We start from the raw sequence: 23,451 nt of genomic DNA, 5'->3' as shown, positions 1-23,451 counted from the left end.
TTCATCCTTCAGGACCTCAGAGCAGAGCCCACTTCTCCGTGAGACTCTCGTCACCCTCGCAGCTGGGGCCGCCGACCTCTGTGTCAGGGCGCCGCCTCAGCAGGACACCGTCCCGGGCCACAGAGCGCTGCCAGCACTGGTCAGGTTTATCTCTGTGTGTGCGTGTGTGTGCGCGTGCGTGCGTGTGTGTGTCTGCGTGTGTGTGTGTGCGCGTGTGTGTCCACCAAGCCCTCTGAGGACAGTGACAGTAGCTCCATCATCTTTCTTTCCCCGGGGTCCGCCCCTGGGCCGAGCACCTGGAGATGTCACTTCCTTGAGCAGAGTGGCTCCATGAATGTGACGGCAAGTGGGTTACTGTCGGGTCAGCAGAGGGCTTGGGCTCCACATCCTGAGCTCCGAGTTAGAAGCTGGAAAGCCCTCCTGTCACACCAGCTACAGACAAAGCCTGTGGCTCCAGGGACACGGTTTAACCCTCATGCTTGGCAGATTTGTGCCCTCGCGGAAAGAGCCCGGCCTGAGAATTCGACAGACTCAGAAATCCTCTCTCTGCCTTTTCCCGGCTGGTGACTTTTGCCTTGTGCCTCTATTTCCACACCTATGAAATGAGCAGAAACAAGTGTTTCCTTCCCCCGTATAGCTGAAAAGAATAGAGATCATTGTTTGCAAAGCTCAGGCGTGAGCTGCAGCTCGCATTGCGGCAGGCTTTGTCCTGAGAAGGGACCACTTCTACGGTTTCTTGGCAGGGGAGAGGAGGGCGGGGCGGGGGTGGGGTGGGCACCGGAGGCGTTTCGCGGGGAAGCGGCAGTTACCTGGAGGCTTCCGGAGGTGTCATTTCTCTTGCAGTGAAAGTGCCTGCATCGAACACAGCAGCGAGCCAGCTGGCCGCTCCAGCCCTGCCTGGATTCCCAGGAAGTCCGCAGGAAGGAGCTGCCTGCTGCCCCCCGGCCTGCTGTGTAGACAGCAGTAGCTGTGGGAACACACAGGGATGGGAAAGCAAACACACTGCGCACCGGGGATTCCGTCCTTGGGCCAGGAAGGAGCCAATACTTGGCAGTTTGTAAGTGTGCCCAGGGGCCGCACAGATGTTAGTGAAACCTCCTCTCACCCTCGCCCTTGTGGGGGATCAGGGATGATGCAGACTTTGGGACTGTGCACCCACGCTGGGCCCTCCTTTCTTCTTCCCTGCTTTCCTTCTTCTGCATCTCCTGGGCACGTACCGTCTAGCGGGCATCATGCTGTATGCTGGCGCTAGGAGGCAGGGTGACACGTGGTGTGGGACAAAGGCATGTCAACACATGTGGTTCGCTCCATCACGGGCCCCCAAAGATCTCTACATCCAAATCTCCAGAACCTGTGCCTGCCACTTTGCAGGGCAGAAGGGATTTTGGCAGAAATGATTAAGTAAGGATCTTGAGATTATCCTGGCATATCTAGGAGGAGCTAATGTAATCTTTTTTTTTTAATTTTTTAAGATTATGTGTTTATTTATTTGAGAGAGAATGAGAGAGAGCACAAGAGGGGAGGGGGCAGAGGGAGAAGCAAACTCCCTGCTGAGCAAGGAGCCCGACACGGGACTTGACCCCAGGACTCCGGGACCACGAGCTGAGCTGAAGGCAGTTGCCCAACCAACTGAGCCACCCAGGCACCCAGATCTAATGTAGTCTTAAGTGTTCCTAGGAGAGGGAAGCAGAGGGAAATGTGACCCTGTGACCATGGAAACCGAATGAAGTGATGTAGTCAGGAGCCCAGGAATGCCCGCAGCTTCCAGAAGTGGGAGAAATGAGGACCATATTTTCCCTTGGAGTCTCCAGAAGGACCAGCTTGGCTGACCCCTTGATTTTAGTGCCTTAAGACTTGTTTTGGTCTCCCGACCTTCAGAACTGTAAGAGAATGAATTTGTGCTGTTTTTTAGCCATGATGTGGGTGGTAATTTGTTACAGCAGCAACAGGGAAACTCATAGGACAGATCATTGCCATACCGTATGATGATGAAGGAAGGAACCCATAGTGGCTCAGTGGTTCAGAGCAAGATTCCTGGAGTCCCAAAGCCCTGGTTTAAGTCTGTTTCCACCTTCCATTGGTTGAGGGGCCTTTTGGTACATCACTTTTCAAAGCTTCTCATCCCTGCCATGTGCCTCCTCCTTCGTCAGCAGGATGCTGGGTATGGGAGAGGCACCCAGTGGGGCTGCCCGAGTGCAGGGATACAGCTGGGGAGGCTCCTGGGCTGGCCCTTTTGATAGGGGATGGCTAAAGCCCATGGGTTTTCTTGGCCCCTGATCTTCCCAGGGTAGTGCAATTCACAGAAATGCCCAGTTTTTCCTTTTAAGCTACTCTTGAATATGTATCTCACCCCTGCTATGTGCTCGGCATCGTAGGGGTGAGCAGAGTGTGTGGAGCTGCCTCAGGCCATCCAGGTGCCCCGAGTTGGGGCTCCTTCCTTGGCACAGTCCGTGTTGATGCTGCTCGGGATTATCTGCTGCAGACCCCTGTCGGGATTCTCCCTTGGCAACGGGCCACCTGGATCCCTTTTCTCATGGCAGAGTCCGCTGCATCATTCCAGGGACGCAGGGATCGAGGAACCCCAGGCAGTGGGCGGAGCTCAGGCTGCTCAGAACCAGGCATTCCTGGGGGTTCTGTGGTAGCCACACTCCTGAGAAATTGGAGCCCTTGTGCCCATATTACAGATTGTGCTCTGTAGCGCTGTGACTGGGTAACACCGTTTCTCCTTTAATCCCACACATCCGTTCAGAGTCGAGGGATTTTTCTCGCTGCTTGCACCAGGGAAAGCTGAGGAACAGAGAGGATGACTTGCCTGTGGTCACAAAGAGGTTAAGAGGTGATCCCAGATGTGATTTTGGAGTTTATACTCTTTGGTTCTGTAATAGATTTAGGGGAGAATGGAAGGGTTTGCATTGATTTGCTTTGCTGTAGTGTATCTCCGCCCCTGTACCCCACTACCCCCCGCTGTAAATAATGTGTCTTTGTCTCCCTGTTGTTATCACAGTCTGCTTGCATTCTTGCCACCATGTCAGCAGGGGTGTTGGCGAGTGAGCAGGCAGCCTGGAAACATCTGGGTCGTAAGATGCGTCCATCTAGAGGGTAGAGCTCATTGCAGTTTTAGCATACGTACCAGCTGAGCTAGGGAGCCCACAAAGAGAAGGAGCCTCCAGCCAGCCCAGATTCTTGGTCCCCGGCCCTTCATCTTGTGCCTACATGACGCTCTCTGAGAGGTGACGACGACACGCAGCCCCTGTGTTCACACCGGAGCATGAGATCAGGGCTTGCAGTGAGGTTCTGTTGGCTGGTGGGAGAGTGCAGTCTGCTCCAGGGCAGAGAAGGTGCTAGGCGGTTCGGTGAATATCCACTCTGTTCCCAGGCTGTGTTCCCAGGCCTTCCCCATAGGCTGCCCCGTTAAGCTCTGCCCCACCCCAGGCAGACTTTTCACCCCTATTTCTCAGGTGAAGCAACCCCAAGCCCGGAAACTTAAGTATTTGTCAAAGCATTTACCGAAGGGGCAGAGGAGCTAGGATTCACCTGGGATCCTCCTGACTCCTCAGACCCTCCTTTATGCACTCTGAGCAGCGCGCTGATGTTAGAAAAGGCAGTTCAGATGCTTAACTGGAAAATGGGAGCAATGTAAAATACAATGGACCTTACCTATTTACACTAATTAAATGAGGAAACAAGTTCAACATTGCCATCCATTGCTGTAATGAGGCCAGAGGACAGCAGGTGCGTGGATGGGGTGCCTGTGGCCGTTGGTAGGACGTTTGGAATGGGTTTTGTTAGCGTAGTATGCAGAAATACCTTGATGGTGTCTGCATCTTTTCATGCCATTTGCCAGTTGTATCCTAAGGGGATAATTCGAAGGAAGAAAAAAAAGCCTATTTTGTGCAAATGTCTATTAAATCATGATTTTTTTTTGATGATGGAAAATTTCAAGCATCCAGGGAAATAGAGAGACTGCTATAATGAACACCTATATACACCCCTTCCCCGTTTTAACAATTACCAACGTTTGCTTTATTTACTTCATCTTTTTGTTTTCAAAATATTTTCAAATAACTGATAAGACATCATGATATTTCATTTCCAGGTATTTCAGAGTAACTTCAGTTATGAAAATGAAAAGTTGAAACCAAACTTGATTAAATGGAGACTGTTGAGATAAATATGATTACCCACCTGGTCCAATATTTTGAGACCGTTAAAATTACCATTTTGAAGTTCCTATTACAAGCTTTCTTAGAGCTCGACACTTTGCCTTTTTATAGGACTTACCAGAGTTTCAAATAAGGTCATTGTTTTGTTGTTTAATTAAGGTCTTTTTCCCTTACTTCTTTGGTGGTGACAGTGTCCTCTTTGCTCACCATTTTGTCTTGACTGCCCATGAAGGTGCCTGGCAGATAGCAGGTGTAAAATAAAATTGGTTGAATGAATGCCAGACGAGCATTTTGAGATCCTTGAAATGACATGCTGAGTGATGCAGGCAGAGCACATCATCTCATATGAGTACAATGTGCAAATGTGTGGGCATGTAGATGACTTCCAGAAAGGCCACTTTGGGAATTTCAAGTTTTCATGCCAGCGTGATGGGAGATACTGGCGGGATTTGCTTTCCTGCTATGATTTCTGTCACGTGGCTGTAAGAGTGCGGAGTCCATCAGCCACCACTGTGCATTCCACTTACTCTGTGCGGTGCAGGAGAGAAGGAACGGGGGCCTGCCGTGGGAAGCCTCGGCTTCGAAGCTCCCACTTCCCTACCTCACCATGGGTCCCTGGGCAAGCGCCGACCCTCACAGAGCTGAGTTCCTGCAGCTTGCAAGTGTGGGAGTGGTTCCCGCTCCTCTGCATGTCTGTAATCGGGAGTTGTCATGCACGGTGCACAGACATGGGCGAATGCTGCAAAATGTTGCCTGAGCCGGCACCTCCCAGTCTTCCCCACCATGACGCTCGGTCCTGCAGCTGCCCTGATCCCCCCCGACAGAGAGCCCGCGAGCAGATCCACTGAGTGTACTGTGCAGTGAGGGTTGTCTTAGGTGTCCATCTGGAAATCCCTGCTGGTCGTAGACAGGAAGGTGATGGCTAATTAACTCTGAGAGCTTCCTGCATGCTCACCCATCTCACTTACTGACGAGTCCATCAGTCATCCAGCGGTATTTACTGCGCTGGGCCAGTGTGTTCATTAGCCCTTGGCAGCTGCCCACTCTGCCCAGACTCTGGGTTTTTAAGTGGCATTAGAGTCTGTGGACATCTGGTCCTTGGGGTCACAGGGACATGAAGGTGGTTCAGCCAGGGGATAAGGGCCAGGATCATTACGTTCCAAGGAGAACTTTTAGTAGAGGAATCCTGGCTGACGCTCCCCCTCTCCTTTCTTCCAAAGGATCTGCTCAGGATGTTAGAGCCCACGTGGGTTTCCCACGGTGGCCATAACAAAGCACCACAAATTTGGCTTACACAACGGAATTTCATTCCCTCACAGTTCTGGAGGCCAGAAGTCCCAAGGCAAGTCCCAAATCAAGTTAGGAAGACCCCAGTCTCCCTCCAAAGGCTCTAGCGGAGGATCTTTCCTTGCCTCTTCCTGGATTCTGGTGTAGCTAAGAATCCTGTAGCTCTGAGTCCTTGGCTTGTGGACTCTATCCTGGACTTCTCCCCTGTGTGTGTGTGTATCAATCTCTGCACCTCTCTCTCCTCCTAAGAGCACCAGTTCCTGGATTTAGGGCCACGCTAAATCCGCTATACCTTATCTTAACCCGATAGCATCTGCAAAGAACCCATTTCAAGACAAGATCGCATTCATAGGTACTCGGGGTTAGGATTTCAGAATATCTTTTGGGGGGATACAGTTCAACCTGTAACAGAGCCCAAAGCAAAAGCAGTGCGTTTTGCTCCTGATGGCCATTGCTAGTCCCCGAAGGAGCTCTGCCTAGCGTGTGTATAGATGGACAAATTTTTCACGTGGTACTTGGATGGGTCCCTTCTTGCTCATCATCCTTTTTGATTGTATAATAACCCTATCGTGCATGTGTTCAGGCACACAAAACATATTTTGGGGCCACCTACTGTGAGCCCTCACCTATGCCTGGTTCTGGAATAGAAGGATATAAAAGGCCAGGGATTTTCAGTTGGTCAAAAGTCTGCCAGAAGCTGCCCCTTCCTTTCCAGCCTATACACGCTGAGCAGCGGTCCCTAGTCACGGCCATCAGAAATGCCTTTGGCCACTGCCAGATGTTCCCTGGGGGGTGAGGGACCACAGCTTCCTCCATTAGGAACCACTGGTATAGCCCAGCGAGGCCCCGCCTTTGCAACTCCAGAAATCCCTTTTGCTGATTCGCTCTCCTTGTTAGACAATTGTTTCAAATAAACAGACTTCACTTGTCTGGGAATCGTTTGCCCACCTTCTTACCTAAAACCCACTTTCTTACCTAAAAATAATCCACCCATTGGTGTTTCTGATCCTTGCAACTGGACGGAGTTAGTACTACATTCTGGCCAGTATCAAGCAGAGAAACTTGACGTTTGGTGAGCTCTCTGTGGCCTTATTGAAAATGAAACAGAAGGTGCAGTTTCCGGTAGAATTTCTGACCAGCTGAAAAACAGCCCAAATACCCGCAGTGACGAATCACTGATATGAACTTCCTCCACCGCCTGAAATCACATTTTGGATCCAGTGTCTGTGGACGGTTCCTTAGAGCTCCAGATTTCTCTAGGAATCTCCATCCTGTCTCCCTCTCATACGCCTGAAGGGTGTTATTATTCAGTGCAGATTTATTCAGCGCTCACCACGGGGCTGGTGCTTCGTGGGGTGCAAGGATGCCGTGGGGACCAGCGCTCGCGGCCACAGCAGGAACAGGACCCGTAGTGACCATCAGGAGACTGTGGGAGAAACAGTCGAAATCCCCGCAGTGCCCAGTGCTGAGACAGAGGCGCAGCCCTTTGCCGGGCTCGAGGGCGGGGCTCTCTGGAATTGCAAGACCCTGTAAGTAATCAGGTCACCCTCTCGCCTTCTTCCCGCTCAGCCTTAGCTTGGCCCCCTTCAGAGCCCCGTTCCCATCAGTTGCCCCTCTAGGGACAGTCTTGTCATGGCTTAGAACATGCTCTGTAGCAGACAGTGTCCTGCTAACCGAGAGGCGTTTCTGAGAAGGGGTGAGGGCCAGTCTCACTGGGCCCTGTGAGAGGAGGCCCTGGAGGGACCTTGAACCTCACCTCCTTGCCAGAGCACCCTGCTGAGTAGCTGGGCAGGTCCTCTGAAGGCAGCCTCACGCTCTGCAGGATGAAAGATGTTGATTCCTCTTTCCATCCCTAAGTCTTCAGCCAATACCTCGGGACACGGAAGGCACCATGCGGCCTTTGAACCTTTGTCCTCAGATCCTGTCAGAGGGAGAAGGGGCACAGGAGGATGGGAGGGGGGTGGTCGGCCTCCTTGCCAAGCCATCCCACTGGTACCGTGCGTTTGCCCTTCCTCCTGGCCATGACCAAATGCAGTGTTTTCCTTCTGTGTCTGTTGCCTGGGTCCCCCCAGCCGGGGATGTGTGAGCGAGCGCTCAGAGGTTGCCATGCACCTGTACAGGTTCTCACCTCTCCTCCTTCCCCCCCCCCCCCCCTCCGCCCACCTCTCCTTGCCTGGAAGCCACTTGATTCTTCTCTTAAAATGCACTTCAGAGAAGAAGCCACACCAGCTGCCTTTGGAAGTCTGTCAAAGACACAAATCCCCGCCTGTACCCTCCTCTCCTTTAGTTAGCGCTGCGCATGGCTGCCACTCACATTGTCCTCCAGTTTCCGTACTGATACCTTCAGTGTCCTCGCTTGGGTGTAAGGCCGGGTGGTGCTGGCTAGGCTTCAGGAAATGCCCCAGGTGGGCACTGCGAGATGGGCAGGCATTCCCCCAAGGAAAGGGCAGGCTAGCCACAAAAAGCAGAAGAGAGTCAGGGATGAAATGGTTCAGAGGGTGTGGGGCAGGGACGTTGGCTCTTCTCTATTGAATTGGGGTATTGGAGGCTGCTGAACAGATCTGACTTGCATTTTAACTGGCTCATTCCAGCCACTCTGCTGAAAATTGGACCAAGGGTGGCAAAGGTGGGAATAGGTAGACCAGTTAGGAGTCTCTGGCAGAAACCTAGGGATTTTGCAGAAATCCAGGGAAGGAGTGACAATAGTGTGTACACGGTAGCAGAAGAAATCACAGGAAGGGATCAGATAGGAATGTATCATGAAGGGAGCATTTGCTGATGGCTTGGATACAGAGTATCAGATAAAGGATACTCCTAGGGTTTTTACCTTGAGCAAGTAGAGTGTGAAGTTCCGTTCATTCTTTTTAGGGGATCAGTGAGGGGATTGGAAATGTGTGTTTTGTTTGTTTGGCAGGTAGGATTCCACTCATTACGTTTGAGACGTTCATCAGACATCCAAAGGGAGATATTCAGGAAGTAGCTGGATATATGCGTCTTAAATGTGAAGAGTAACTTGGTGTGTCGGGGGCTCCTTGACAGGCTCAGTCAGTTAAACGTCCAGCTCTTGATTTCAGCTCAGTTCATGATCTCGGGGTCTTCCCAGCCTCTATACCTCAGTGAGTCAGTTCCTTATTTACATTTCTCTTGCTCCGAAGAACCCAGACTGATGCATGGAGTAAAAGGATAGTATTTGGATGATGTATTTTGGAGTCCTATTACTTAAACCAAGAGACTGGTGCGATCCCCAAGAGGGCAAGTGTGAGCAGAGAGGAGCAGACCACTGGGCTTTCCAGCGTGTGTGTGTGTGTGTGTGTGTGTGTGTGTGTGTGTGTAATAGATAATGACCACTTACTATGTGTTGACATCCCCCAGGACTGGTTGCTGCCTTCTTTCTCCTTTTTTGTTCTGGAAGTTTGGGAAATGATCCCCGGGGGACCTTTATTTATTATTTGACTAATCTGTTGCAATGTGTCAGCCTCCCCAGTGTTCTGGGCGTCGGCATGGCACCCGGCCCTTCCTTCTCCTGTGTCAGAAATTGATTATTCCGGCATCTTCCTTCCCGGACATTTTCAGTTCCCCTGACCTCCCAGCCCCTCGAAGCCATTTTGTGTCTCCTGATACTGATTAATTCCATTTATTGAAACATGTGGAGCCTCCTTACTGGCAAGTGTTGGTAAAAATAGTTCTGCAGCCCCAAGGGACAGGTTCATTTGAACTTGTTGACTTAAAAAAACGTTTGGTGTGAATAATGAAAAGTGCCGGACCCTGCTGATGAATTTCCCTCACCCTCTTTGTTCCTTGGTTTTCTTTTTTTTGGGGGGGGGGGGTGGGGGCGGCAAAATGTTTAACCCATATTTTCCAAGAACTCTGTAGGTAGGTTTCCGGGGACAGTTGATTTTGGGGGAAGTATTGTTCCTCTGGATGTGGAAACCATGAAGCAAAGAATAACATTGAGCAAGAGTCCTGCTGATGACCAGGCCTGGGCTGATAATCATATGTTTGGGTCACTGTGTGGTAGGAGGTATCCTGCTGCTGCCTGAGCTGCACTTTGATCCCAGAAGCCTCGTTCTAGCCAGATGTCAGTGGATCATCTAACTTCTAAGGCTGCGACTGGTTCAAACTGGCAGCCAGAAGAGACATAGGTCTTTCTGTGAGGAATATGGAGTTCTGGTCTCCTCCTGCCCCTGACTTGCTGTGTAAACCTGGGTAAGTCTCCTGACCTCTTTCTGTGATGAGTTTGGGCTGGGTGATCTCGGAGGGATGAAATGGTGGCCAGTGGGAGGGTACAGGCCTCAATAAGCACCCCCTGCCCCAGCACCCAGCTAGCTACTGTGTTGTGTGGTATCACGGCTGCCGAGTTAGTTTTTGGACTATGTACTGTAATGAAATTTCCTGAATTTTAGATGGGGACAACGAGTTCAGAAATACTTACAACATCCCCTGCGTGAAACCTGTAGCCAGACAGAGCCCATAGGTCCTCATTTACAGCTCAGTGTGAGGGCGTTGTCCTTCATGAGTTAGCACAGGTGGGAACCCTGGAGGTGACTGAAGCTCCTTCCACTTATTTTGTCTTGAAATCGGTACAGTATTTTCAAGGAACTGGGGGAGCAAAGCTAGACTGGAAGCTGAATCACAAGATTGGTGTGCCCTGGAGCCCCGGAGAGAGGGCATGGCCTTCCTTTCATCGTGGGCGGAAATGTCAGCCTGAGGCAGTGGGCTGGGTCAGCTGATCTCCGCGGAATTCACCCCCACTCCAGCCAGCAGCCCTGGGTCTGCCTGGCTCCATGGACTGCAGAGCATTCTGAGCCGCAGATAATCGAATATTTCAATATGCTCATTCTTCATTGAACAATATCTCTTACAGGTCTTTTGTGTGTGTGTTTGTGTGTGTGCGCGCGTGTGTGCGCGCATGCGTCCACATGCCACACACCCTTTGTTCTTTTTAAACTGCTGCATAGTATTCCATCGTTTTTTTCAGCTGTTCTGTGGGCATTTTACTTTTATCCACTTCTCCCTTTTATCTCTATTTCCTATGATTTCATCTCATAGACATTTTCTTTTTAACCCTACATTTCACACCTTCCTTTTCCCTTCCCTCTCTCCCTTCTTCCTTTTTTCTTTTCCTTGCTTCTATCCACCTGTGGATCCATTCATCAAACATGCTGGGCCTACAGGTGCCAGGTGTAGGGGCAGAATCCTGAGGCCTGGCCTTCAGGAGCTCCAATCCAATGGGAAGTCAGAGAAGAAACACATCAAGGCGAATCGCCAGAAGCAAGTTCTTCAATAGTTTCTGTTTTTGTTTTTGCTTTTTTAAAAAGATTTTATTTATTTATTTGACAGAGAGATCACAAGTAGGCAGAGAGGCAGGTGGAGAGAGGGGGGGAAGCAGGCTCCCCGCTGAGCAGAGAGCCTGATGCAGGCCTCGATCCCAGGACCCTGGGATCATGACCTGAGCCGAAGGCAGAGGCTTTAACCCACTGAGCCACCCAGATGCCCCGTAATGTTCCCATTTCTAAGACGAGGGACCTGACATTCAGAGAGGTGTAAATCCTGAGGCTGAGACTCAGGTCCGGGTCTGCGACGTCCAACACCTCACACGTCTGCGCCTCCAATGCTGTTTTATTTGGATTCCGATTCGTATTGAGCCATAAGCCGAGGCTGGGTACTGTGCCTAATTGTATTTCTGGTCTGCTGCTTATAGTGCATAAACTGTCTCCAGGTGCAGACACTGTGCTGGTAAGAGGTGCGTGAGTGAAGATACTCTAGGTTGTAGTGCTGAGCTGTGGGCAAGGGGCCGGAGTGTTAGGAGTAGCACTGTTCTGGATCTGGACATGTGCCTGCCTCTTAACTGCTGTGGGATCTGCGTCCAGTAATTAGCCTCTTGGAGCCGCGGGTTCCGTATTTGTAGGAAGGAGCTAGTACCCTTACTTGGAGGAGACACTGAGGGTTTGAGATGTTTAAAGAGAAAACACAAAGCGTGCCGACTGATGTGTAGTTGGCCAGCATTGCAGGGTGGCTATTGTGTTGTGGCATTTTAGTTCATAGTGTGGCATCTAAATGTTACTTCTTTGTTTGCCTTGTCTTTGGCCTTCCTGAGGGAGAAGACCAGGCCTTATTCATCTTGGCATCCCATGGAATCCAATGCGGGGCTCGATCCCAGCACCCTGGGATTGTGACCTGAGCCAAAGGCAGAGGCTTAGCAGACTGAGCCCCCCAGGCACCCCGCATCCCCACCTCTAACAAACCCAGTTCTTGGTATATGGTGGTTGTATGCCCACTTCAGGGTACACGTGGGAATGGATGCAAAACCAGTCATGGGCCAGGGGTCTGTTGGGGCCATTTCTGGCCAGTTGTTGAGGAACGTGTTTCCTGGAGTCTTATCCCGGCTTGTCAGATCCAGGCCAGGACAACGGTCTGGTGGTTCCATTGTTCCCAGATAACATTTCCTATCTTAACGTCTCCCTGGAGCCGCCCTGGGCCCCACCCCGCCCTCCTGGCCTATCACTGATCCCCACTTGGACCCTGACAGGTTCCATTCCAGCCTGCCAGGAACAAAGCTTTCATGTGGTCAGTACCACTCCTTGTCTCCTCCCTGCCCTCCATTACAACAGTTGTGGAAGGGGACATTTCTCTCTCTGGAACTTTCCACATCGCAGGGAGGACCTAGAAAATGTGAAATAAAGTTCTTTACCAGAGCTTGACCCCTCGTAGTGTGACCGGTGTCTTCCTGCTTACACCTCACAGACACCTTGTCTGATGGGCAAATCAGCTCTTATCCCTGGCCTGCCGTGGACAAAGTTGAAGACAAAAGGCATGGGGTCCCCAGTAGTATCAGTGGTTAGCGTCAGAGCCTACCCAGGGACAGGTCTGTGCACCTCGCCCACACTTTCTCCACTGCATGTCCCTACGTGGTGGTATTTGTTGGTGTTCTATGGCCTGCCTAGTTCCAGAAGAGTTTTGACGGCTCTGTCACAATCATCATGATCCAGGGCACTTTCAAGTTTGCTAGCTCAGTGTGGCATCTCCGGAAAAGGTAAGGCGCCCAGGCATTACCCTGAGCGTGCGGAAGCAGAAACCTAGGGAGCCGGGTGCCTTCTGGAGATTACCCGACTGAGGGCAGGGCATTTTCCTGAGCGCTGCCGTGTTTCCCTTCCTGGTTCAGTTCAGCCCTTAGATCAGTCGCTCTCCGATGGGGTGTAACATCGGACTCACCTGAGGAAATTAAGAATCTTGTGGTAGGAATGCCCCACTCCCGCCTCCCCCCACCCCCAAAGATCCTCACTTTGGAGTGAGGCCTGGGCACTGAGGTTACAACATCTCACCAGGCGATTCTGTGGTGCAGCCGTGCTGAGAGCCCGTCTGACAGCTCCTGCTACAGGGATTCTGGGAAGCTCATGAGAAGCCAGTAGTCCTCAAAGTCTATTTCAGAAAGAGTTCCGGCCCTCCTCGAGCAAACCAGGACTTAAGCCTGCTCACCTTCGCTCAGATTCAGGGCAGCTCATGTCTCTAAAGAAATGAAAGAGGAAACAGGGGGAACAAGGACGATGGGAGCAGCCCTCCAAGCTGTCACGTGTTGTGCCCCTGTCGTGTGCCAGACACTGGTCTGAACACCTTACATATACCAACTTTATCCAATTCACCATCCACATGCTAGCACAAAGAGCAGGCCTCTGCTGCTGTTCCCCCCATTTCGCAGATGAGACCACTGGACTAGATAAGCACTTGCGCAACCTGGCGGGGGCAGAGCTGGGATTTGAAGACAGGCTGCTGGCTCTGGAGGCTACCGGTTTAACCACTGTGTCTGCTGCTTTGCAGAATGACTTGGGAGCCGCGTATACTGAGTCCCTTGTGGCTGAGGGTCCCTTCAGGGTGGTGATCTGTCAGCCTGCTGCTCAGCAGTCTCTGTGACTCCCATCGCATCTGCAGAGGAAAGTGAAACTTCTAAACATAGCATGAGGGGTATCCTTTACCGCCTGGCCCCTGGCCAAGCTTTCCACTCCATGTCACACATGATGTTAAGACATCGGAAAGTCCCCTCCCCTTTCTCTGCCTGGTGACCCCTACTCTTCAATACCTAGCTCAAATAGCCTCTTCTCTGTCTTGTGTGGCAAGAGTCTGTGCCTCCTTTCTCTTTGTTCCCAAAGCTCTTGGTCCCTCCCTGTATGACCATATGGATTACAGCCTTTTCTCTCAGGACCCTCCAGTGGGTCTTGACTCCTTTAGAACAGGGAGGGGGTCTGCTGTACTCATGTCTATGCATCCCTCAGCATCCACGGCCATCTTCAGTGGATATCAACCTCTAGGTTCTTCTTCATTTCAGCCAGGGAGATAAGTGTTCTTTATCTTCTGACTATCAGAGGATTTTCTGTTTGTAATGGATGATTTTCTTCAAGGTGCCTCAGGCTCCAAATGGCATAATTGATATTTACTGTGTTTTTCTAGGTTGTCAGGCTGTGATTTTAGCGGAGTCCTGAGCTCCTGTGGAGATTTGCCTCTCTCCAGCCTTAGGCTATCTGCATTCCTGAACATCGCTGGGCCCAGAAGGAAAAGAAGAATGCTGACCAGCTCTGGGAATGGCTTGAATGAGGAGAGGTTGGTGTGTTGCTTAGTGTTCAGCTTGATTCCAGAATGAACCCACCAGGGGCAGGAAGAGTGGGGTTTTTGGCAACCAGAAGTGGAAATATGTTTATTTCCTTATGTACTTTTGTGAAAATGGCAGGAGCTGCTCACCGAGGATTAGTAAGGCCATTTTAGCAGAGTCCCACCGAGGTCTGAGAAGGGGGGCTTGCCAGGAGCCACCAGCTCGTCGACACTCAGTGTCGAGACTTTGCTGCATGAGGAGAGAAAAAACGGAGTTTCTGAGGCACTGGATGAATTCTAGGAATTCACCTGCCCAGGTGCAGATGGTGTGAATAGCTTCTTCATTTCAACATTGTTGAAGTGGCAAGTGATAAGACGATTTATTTATTTACTTATTGACTCCCGAAGCCTCGTTTTTAATCAGATTACTGGATACATAAAGAAGCAGGAGAGTCTGACCGAAACTCGGGGGAAAAGAAAGTCAACAGTTAACAGAATACAACTGAGCCAATTGTGATTCACACTTGTGTGATTGATTGGTTTTTATAATCATTAAACAGACTTTATTTTTCAAAGCAGTTTTAGGGTCTGAGAAGAATTGGGTAGAAAATGCACGAGCTCTCATACCCACCCTGTCCCACGGATGCACTACCAGCGTCCCACACTGGACTGGGACGCTTGTTACAGCCGACAATTGTACACTGACTCGTCGTCATCACCCAGAGTCCATAGTTTCTGTTAGGATCCACTCCTGGTGTTGCCCCTTTTCCAACAACTGTGCATCAGGTCTCTAGCACTGTAGTATCATATGCAGGCTTCACGGCCCTGAAGAAATTCCTCTGGGTTTCACCTGTCCATGCGTCTTTGTGAGACACCACCCTTAAAGCCCCTCAGTCCAGGATTGGGTCCATGGAATGGAGCGCTATGCAGCTATTAAAAAGAATGAGCGGCTTTAGGAAGGACGGTGGAACCATCTTAAAACGATAATCACTTTCAAAATGCACTCTCAGCCGTACCGTGTTGATGAGGCAGGGAGGGCCTGGAGGGCCTGGGGGGTGTGGGCTGTGCTGACAGCCACCTCGCCCCAAGGAGCCGCCTGTCCTTCCGGCACCCCCACTCGCCGTGCTCTGTCGCTCCCCCCTCTCCACGGATCTGGGCTCCCCCTCCTCTCTCCCTTGAATTTCTGTGCCCTGCCAGGCTTCCTTGTCGTTCCAGATTGTAGAGACCCAGGGATGGGGAGAGGCTTGCCGTGGACCTTTGAAACGGACAAGTAGCGGACGCTGTCACTTAAGTTGGGCACATCTGACCCAACTGATTAATTTAGTCCCAGGAGCCAGGCGACCCAGCAGCCGCACGCTGGTCCAATGGGGTCTAAGTCTGACCCCATTGGCTTGGTTGGCTGCCTGTGTGACCTTGGCCAGGTTACTTAACCTTGCTGAATCTCAGTTTCCTGGTCTGTAAGAGGAGGCTAAAAACTGCTTCTCTTGAGGTTGTCTTGAGGATTAGCTTTGATAGCTAGCATAAGTGAAAGTGCCCTTTGAGGGGAGACCAGGGGAGAGAGTTTCCCTGTAGGGAGGAAAGTGAGGAGGGCCCCCTATTGTCCTCAGGTGCCCCTGCCTTCCCCGGGAAAATCCCCTCCGCAAGTCCGAGAGGTTAAAATTTGGCTCCTTCCTCTTTTATTCAGTGTACTTCTCTTGGCCGCCTAGGGCTTTCAGCTTAAGCAAATAAATTATCCTGCTCTGCTGGGCTCTGTGTTCTGTAGCCAGCCATATGTTTGAGCTTGATAGAGATTCTTATCGGGTGGGTAATATTACCCAGCGAGGGATGACATTTCTTATCAGAGGCCCTGAGGAATCAGAGATAGGAGCCCTTTCTTTTTACCGGCAGCCGGGCCTCAGTGTGTGGGGCTGGCAGGCAAGGTGGGAGGGGGGTGACGGGGGTTCAGGGTGGGCACGTCGCTGTGTACTGGGCATCAGCTGGCCCCCTGTCTCTTCCGCATGACAACCAGCCACTCCCAACAGCCTGCCTTGTCACTGGAAGTAGACCGTTGGGAGATTTTTGCATATGATCGCAGCAGGGCAGGGCAGGCCCAGTGAATGAGGAAGGAGGGAGGGGATGTGAAGCCGCTGGAGCAGCTGGGGGTAGAGACAGCACCGGCACCTGTGGGGCCTTACCCTTGACGGAGAGCCAGTGGCCTCCTGCTGCAGAGCCCAGGCCTGGGGCCTCTGCCCCACGGTTCTATAGAGGGGAGGCAGCTCAGGCCCAAGTACCCGCCACAGTTTCGGCTGTGGGAAGGGCGAGGCGCTGCATGACCTCCTTGCCGCCCTCCAGATGCCCCCCACCCATCCTCCACCTTGTCCTGGCACAGGAGAGGCTGTCCTATGTGTGTCCCTCCCCCTGTGCAACATTAGACAAGTCGTTTACCTCTTGCGCCTGGGTTTCTATCCGTCACATGGGGTGACACCGCCTCCCTTGCGGTCTCTGGCCACTTTGGATCTCCGTGATTTCTGTGTCTCTCTTTTGCCCTGATATCTGGAGGTAGGGGCACTGCGGGGTCCCCGAGGGCCCAAGGCCAGAGCTCACTGCAGATGAAGCTCCAGGGTGGGTAGAGGAGGTCAGAGGTGACCACATGACTTGGGGACTGCAGACTCTGTTTCGGACACATGCGCAGAGCTCTTCCCCCTCCTGAATTTTAGGAAGTTCTGTTCTGTGCAGCCCTGCTCTGCAGTCATAATCTTGCCATCATCAGAAAGGGAAGGAGAAGTGGTTTCTCCTTCTCCCTGGACCTGCTCCGCCAGCAGTCCTGCCCCTGCTCACTTCCTTCCTGTTGGCCCCAAGTCCTGCTTCCTTCCATCTCTCTCCCGCCTCTCCAGTCCCGCCCTCTGGTGGGGCGTGCTGAGGTTCCTGGTCTCTCTCCTCACCTCCTGACTGCAGGTTCACTTTCTGAAAGCACCGTTCTGCCCTTGTCCCTCTCCGACCAAAGACAGTCATTCCTCCTATCATCCATTAAAGCTCCCCTCAGTGTCATGCCACCCTGTGGTTCTGTGCTGGTCCCCTCTGTGATGATGCCTCTCATGCAGGGTCCACCCCTGTCTTTTGAACCAACCACTATCTTTCTTTGACTTTTGTACCTGATCCTGTCATGTCTCCTCCTGAGGGGACCACAGACAGGGCTGGGCTCCTCCTCTGCTCTGCCAACTCCTTGCTCTGGGGCAGTGGGCTAGTCACTAAACCGGACTGAACTTCAGTGTCCTCAACTGTGACATGGGCTGTGAGCTCCAGCACCAGGGTTCTTTGGAGAAGAGTCTCTCTGGGGCTTGCCCAGGGACAGGTGCTTAGTGAGTGAGGGTTCCCCTCTCTCTAACTGGCTGCCCCTCAGATTACCCAAACCTTGCCTCTGCTCAAATTCCATTCCATCATTCACTTTCCCTCTGGGCTCTTCTGTCCTGAAGTCAACTTCCTCTGTTGGAAGGACTCCATCTGAATGCCTCCTGTCTGGACAGCCGGAATGGACCTTGTCTCTTTCCGCCTGTGTCTGACTTCCCAGCATGACGTAGATTGCTCTAGGGCATTGGCTACAGTCCGTCCTGGTTCTCAGCTTGACCATCAATTCAGTGATTGAGCAGTTGACTCCAAGGGAATGGAGGAGAGTCATTTGTTCTTTGGTCGAACCACATCTGACTGAACACACATCTTGTAGTAGGTCTGTTCTTGCCACTGGAGTTGGAAGGAGCGTAAAACAGAGACTGTCCTTAGGGAACCCGTCCTCCGGTAAGAAGGTTGCCTTACCCGAGAGTCTGTGGCAGTCATGAACTACAGACCTGGAGGGACATGGTCCCTCCCCATGGGCAGCTCAGAACCTGACGCGGGTTGGGGGGTGTGGGAAGAGTTCCATGCCCATGGAGATGATGCCTCCCTTCAGGTGGATGCCCCCATCCCCCAGATCAGAGCATGGGGTCCCCTCTCAAGATGCCATGAGTGGCCTTGTCAAGATGGAGACTATCCAATCTGCAGATTCTCCCTGCCATGGCCTCCCTTCCTACGATGGAGGGGGTCAGCTCCAAGGTCAGCAGCACTTTGCATCATGGACCTGGCACAGGCCTTGTTAGGTGAAGTCCTCCAAGAGGGGTGTTCTAGAAAGTTCCAACCCAACTGATCATGATGTTGCCTCGAGTATTCATGGCAGCTTGTCCCTGGCCAGCGCAGTGGGAGGGAGCCAGCAAGCTGACCGTCCTGGCTGACGAACTTGGGGTTTCTCTCCTCGTGAGCCTCAAGCATCTGTGGTTTCAGTTGAGTTTATTTTTCGTCCACTACCTACTTTCCTACCCAAATCATCCGCCTCTCCCCATAGCTCATAGGTAGAGTTTCCAAATTTAACTCCCAGATTCATCCTTGTCCCTCTGCAATCCCATCTGCACTTGGCAACCAGCATGATCTTTACAAAATGTGAATCAGGGGCGCCTGGGTGGCTCAGTGGGTTAAAGCCTCTGCCTTCGGCTCAGGTCATGATCCCAGGGTCCTGGGATTGAGTCCCGCATTGGGCTCTCTGTTCGGCAGGGAGCCTGTTTCCCCCTCTCTCTCTGCCTGCCTCTCTGCCTACTTGTGATCTCTCTCTCTGTCAAATAAATAAATAAAATCTTAAAAAAAAAATGTGAATCAAATTGTGTTTGCCCCACTGAACATACCAAGGGCTTCCCATTTCTGTTCTTGGGATAAAACCCCAAATCCCCTGCGGGGCTCTGCATGAATTGGCCTGGATTTCTCTCCTTGCTCACTGTTCTTCAGCCACACTGACCTCTGCTGAGTGATACATCCTATTCCTGCCCACCTCAAGGCCTTTGCACATGCTGTGTCTCTGCTTGGAATGCTCATTCCCTCTATTTTTGCATGCTTTCTCACCCTTCACCACTCCCGTTGTTTCCTCCCACTATTCCCTCCTTCCTAGCGTGAACAATCATGACACATTTATTTGTGTTTATTTCACATCTGTCCTCCATCATGAGACTGCACTCCTGAAAGTGCAAAGATGGGGTCAATTTCACCTACCGCAGTAAGAACGATGAAAGCCAGTACTTTGATCATACTGACCGTGTGCCAGCCATGGTTCTAGGTGTGATGTTTACCCAGCCACTTAATCCTCACGAGACCCTATTGAGATATAGATGCTTTCACTGCCTTCAGTTTACAGATCAGCAAACTGAGGCACAGAAAGGTTAAGTAGTGCAGCCCAGCTGCCCCATCCAGTAGATCTTAAAACCAAACCATGACTCCAGGGTCCTTGCTCTTAACCCCTCTGGCAGAGCCTGCTGGCGCTTCCCCAGAGGGGATGCTCAGTGAACGGATGGACGCGTGAATCAAAGGGCCAGCGTCCCGTCTCTCAGGGAGGTCCTCACTGTAGTTTCTGTGCTGAGCCCCAGGGATGGTGGCATGGTCAGGGGCGGAGGGACCTGGAATGAGCCCAGCAGACCTGGACTGCAGTCAGGGTCCCCCTGTAGTCACTAACCAGGGACTGTGGAAAGCCCCTCACTTCCCTGAGCTAGGACGTTCTGAGCTCGGACTTGAGCAGCACTGTCGTCCTTGCCCAGTGGTGCAGGAGCGTCGGGAGGTGAGCAAGGGCTCATAGGTGACCCACAAAGTCATCACTGCCCTTGCCCGCCTAGGGGGCTTCTTGTCTCTAGGGAGAGTGTCTCACACCCCCTTTCAGGTAAAAGTAGCTAGGAAGGAGGACACCCCCCCTCCCCAGCAGGGGATGGCCTGGCTGGATGACAAGGATTTAGGTACGTAGTTCCTGGAGGACACAGAGGGTGGTCCCCATGCCTCTTCTCAGCCTTAGTATGCCCTTGCCATAACTGGAGTGTTCGCTGACTTCCGTTGCAGGGCCCAGTGTGGTGGGCTTCTGGTGACCACACCCCCTGCCCATGCCACAAGGCCGAAGGCCCCCAAGCGTGTCTGGGTCTCTGGACAGGACGGCAAGGAGCTGCCACCTTCACCCTGTGACCCCAGAGGCCCAGAACCATTGGTGTGACTTTCTGACCCTTTCCAGGAATTCCCTGCCTGGGGCCTTCAAATGAAATTTCTCTGTAATGTTGAATTCTAAACATTGCTTTGCTCTTCTCCTCTCTGCTGATCCCCCTCCTTCCGGCTTCCTCTCTCCGGGCTCGCTCCTCCTCCCTCACTCCCTGTTTTCCCCCTCCATATTATGTGGCTAACCCTTTCTCTCTGCATCTCTCACCGCCCCTTTACCTCATTCTGGCCTTCAGATACACAGCTTTCCAAGGAGCCCATGTGCCTGCTTCTTGCAGACTGGCCTGCCGAGCAGCTGGTCCAGCTGTCCTCCATGGACAGCTGGGTCATCCTGGACGCTGGTCTCCCCATGCACTTCGTCCCTGGAAGGTGCTTTGGCCCCAGGCCTGGCCCTGACAGCAGGGCCTTGCTGATGAGACCAACAATTCAGCCTGGCTATACTTTCAATGGGCAACCTCTGACACTGTCTTTTTCTTACTTCTGGAGATCACTGCAACTCCCCCCCTCCCCCGGAGGGCACTCCATCCTGCCCCAGAGACTGTGACATTTAGATCCATGGTGTCCTAGCTCCCTCACTTAGTAGGTCCTTGACCCATAGGTCCTTCTGAAGTTTCAGAAGCCAGATCGGACTTTTTTTTTTTAAGATTTTATTTATTTACTTGACAGACAGAGACACAAGTAGGCAGAGAGGCAGGCAGAGAGAGAGGAAGGGAAGCAGGCTCCCTGCTGAGCAGAGAGCCCGATGCGGGGCTCCATCTCAGGATCCTGAGATCATGACCTCGGCGGAAGGCAGAGGCTTTAACCCACTGAGCCACCCAGGTGCCCCGCCAGATCAGATTTTGATCCTGGTTGCATTATTGACTAGTGGTGGGATCCTGGATGAGACTCTGTGCCTTGGTTTCCTCATTTGCAAACTGGAATGCTGACAATAGTGCCTTTCTGTGGTAGATGGAACAATCAGTCCCAGTGCTTTCCTCCCCCATTATCAAATTAAAACGTGGACTCCATGGCCGTGGCCGTGGCCTTCAGGTGAGCAGGGGCAGTCCTCCCTGCAGTGACATCCATCTCAGCCATGTGACTTGTTTTGGTCTATGGGGTGTTAGCGGCGTAACAGGGGTGGAAGACGCAAATCGGACGAGGTTGGGCTTCTCTGCTTGCATTGCTTTCATGGTGACAACATGACTCTGACAGCCTCCAGTTCACAGAGGACAAGAGACGTGGAGCAGATTCCAAATTCACACTTCGTATGGAGCTGAGCGCAGACATGCCCGCCTGGTACCAGCCGGCCCCCAGCTGACAGCAGACATGTGAGTGAGAAAGCAGTGCTCGTCGTCGTTTGCCCAGAGTTGGGCTGTTTTGTCACACGGCATCCTTGCAGCCACAGTGGATACCATTAGATCACTTCATAGGGTTATTGTAAGAACATTAATTAACTGAGTGAGTTGGTTCACATTGCTGTTGTAACAAATTACCACCAACTTAGTGTCTTCAAGCAGCACGGGGTATTATCTTACAATTCCATAGGTGAGAAGTCCAGCTTGGGTCTCACTGGGCTAAAATCGAGGAACACAGGCCTGCCTCCTTCTGCTGCTCCGGGGGATAAGTGTTCCTGCTTCTCAGAGCCGGTGACCTGACCCTGTCCGTGCCTTTCTCACATAGTCACGTCTAACCCTGACTGCTTCTCTCTTCTGCCTCCCTCCCCATTTTTGGATGCTTCTGATTATACTGGGCCCACAGAAATCATGCAGGATAATCTTTCTATTTTAACATCGCCACATTCACTTTCTTTTCCTCTGCCACTCGAATTTGCCTTTGCCAGGCAACTTAAATAGTCACAGGCTTCAGGGATTAGGGTGTGGGCCGCGTCAGGAGGTGGAGAGTCTGCAAACCACTGCACGCCTGGCATTTACAATGGGGCTTTGTGTGCTCCAAGGACTTTCTATCCACTGGTATGATTGTCGGCCTTAGTGTTCCCGTTCGTGATATGAGATGAGAGGCGGTCTCATCTGACGCCCACACGGGATCCTCGGGCAGGCTTTGTTGGGCTGGGCATGGAGAAATATTCCATCCCTTGGTCCTAGGTGAGTGGAGACAGTGGGTTTAGGAGACAGGAAGGGGGTGGGGTCAGTTTCCTAACTGGCTTTGGAGCAGCCCAGAGGTTCTCCAGGATGACGATAATGCTCCTGATTAATCATCGTAGCAAGTCTCCTGTTGTCCTCACTGTCCGTCAGCATAGCTCCCCTGCTCAGGACCGGCTGAATGACCAGAAGGGCTGGGGGAAGTCAGGCCAGGGCCAGCCCCTATCTCCATGTGCCCAGCTGGTTCCGTCCTTGCGCTTGACAGGTCCTTCTGATCTTCCCACATACAATGGATTACAGGGAAAAAGAAACTTCCTGGCCTGTCTGATACCAGCTTGAAGGAAGTAGCTGGCTTCGGTGGGGACAAGGAAACAAACCCCAATGACAGTGATAACCTCTTGCCAGGCTTCTGCGTGAACAGAGGAGCTGCTGGGTGACTGCAGGACACGTTCAGAGGTGTTGGTTGAGTGTGAGTTCCTACACAAGGGGAGTTCGAGTTCAGTATGTCAGCGCAGAGTGGGAACAGGGTGGGACTAACCAGTAGGAGAGATGCCCAGGCTTGGGGGTTCCTGGGTTTTGGAGTGTCCATTGGAGACTTACTGTATGACTACCAGAAAGCAGGTGATGGGCTCAGCCCCACAGTCTTTATGGTGGCAAAGTAGTGTTCCCTGGGCGTCCCCCATCAAAAGTAGATACTAGGCAATGATCAGTGCGGGATTCAAAGCCACAGAGAATCATGGACAGAAGTGGACGGTTCTTTGGACATCACCAAGCTTGCTTTGGGGACATGAGGCCCAGAGAGGTGACATGCAATCCACGGTCACAAGGCTGTTTAGGAGTAAGCTAGAACCAACCTCTGGTCCTTCCCTCCTTTTCCACGGGGTCTTCCATGCTGCTATCTCTGTTCCGGTCCCCTGTGGATGGAAGCACCTCCAGTCTGTCTCAGCCCTGCAGTTGCCCTCTCCTCCAAGCTAGTTCCATGGCAGCTTCCACGGCCAGCAGCCTCTTGCCGCTTCTGTGAGGCATCCTGCCGTTCCACGTGACAGACTCTGACAGCGGGGCTCCTTTATCTCGCTAACTGTGTGCTCCATGTTGGTACAGCATGACTGTGGGCCAGGAACATGGGGTCCAGCTTTGCCAGGCAAAGAGGTTCAGGGTAGGGGGAAGGTGTGAGGGTTTCTTTTGTCTGTCAGCTCGGTGGGCCGTGGTGTCCACCTCTAAGTGAGCGTGCACACGCATGCTATGACTTCCCGTCCCTGGAGAAGCCTGAGTAGTACCCGCAGTGAGAACGAAACAGATGTGGGTCCACGTCCAAGAAC

The 23,451-nt window shown here is 52.1% G+C and overlaps 1 long non-coding RNA gene across 7 annotated transcripts in view; it reads left to right on the top strand.

Moving 5' to 3' along the window:
* Positions 1-23,451, top strand: part of LOC123941736 — a 228,741-nt gene that overhangs the window by 186,008 nt on the left and 19,282 nt on the right. For all 7 annotated transcript variants that reach the window (XR_006818347.1, XR_006818346.1, XR_006818345.1 and 4 more), the window contains 3 exons: positions 9,469-9,656; positions 13,893-14,042; positions 21,246-21,361. This is a non-coding gene — a long non-coding RNA (uncharacterized LOC123941736). The remainder of the gene's footprint in view (positions 1-9,468; positions 9,657-13,892; positions 14,043-21,245; positions 21,362-23,451) is intronic.

This window comes from Meles meles, chromosome 1 (assembly GCF_922984935.1).
Source record: "Meles meles chromosome 1, mMelMel3.1 paternal haplotype, whole genome shotgun sequence".
Lineage (NCBI taxonomy): Eukaryota > Metazoa > Chordata > Mammalia > Carnivora > Mustelidae > Meles > Meles meles.
This window is presented reverse-complemented; position numbering and strand designations above follow the sequence as displayed.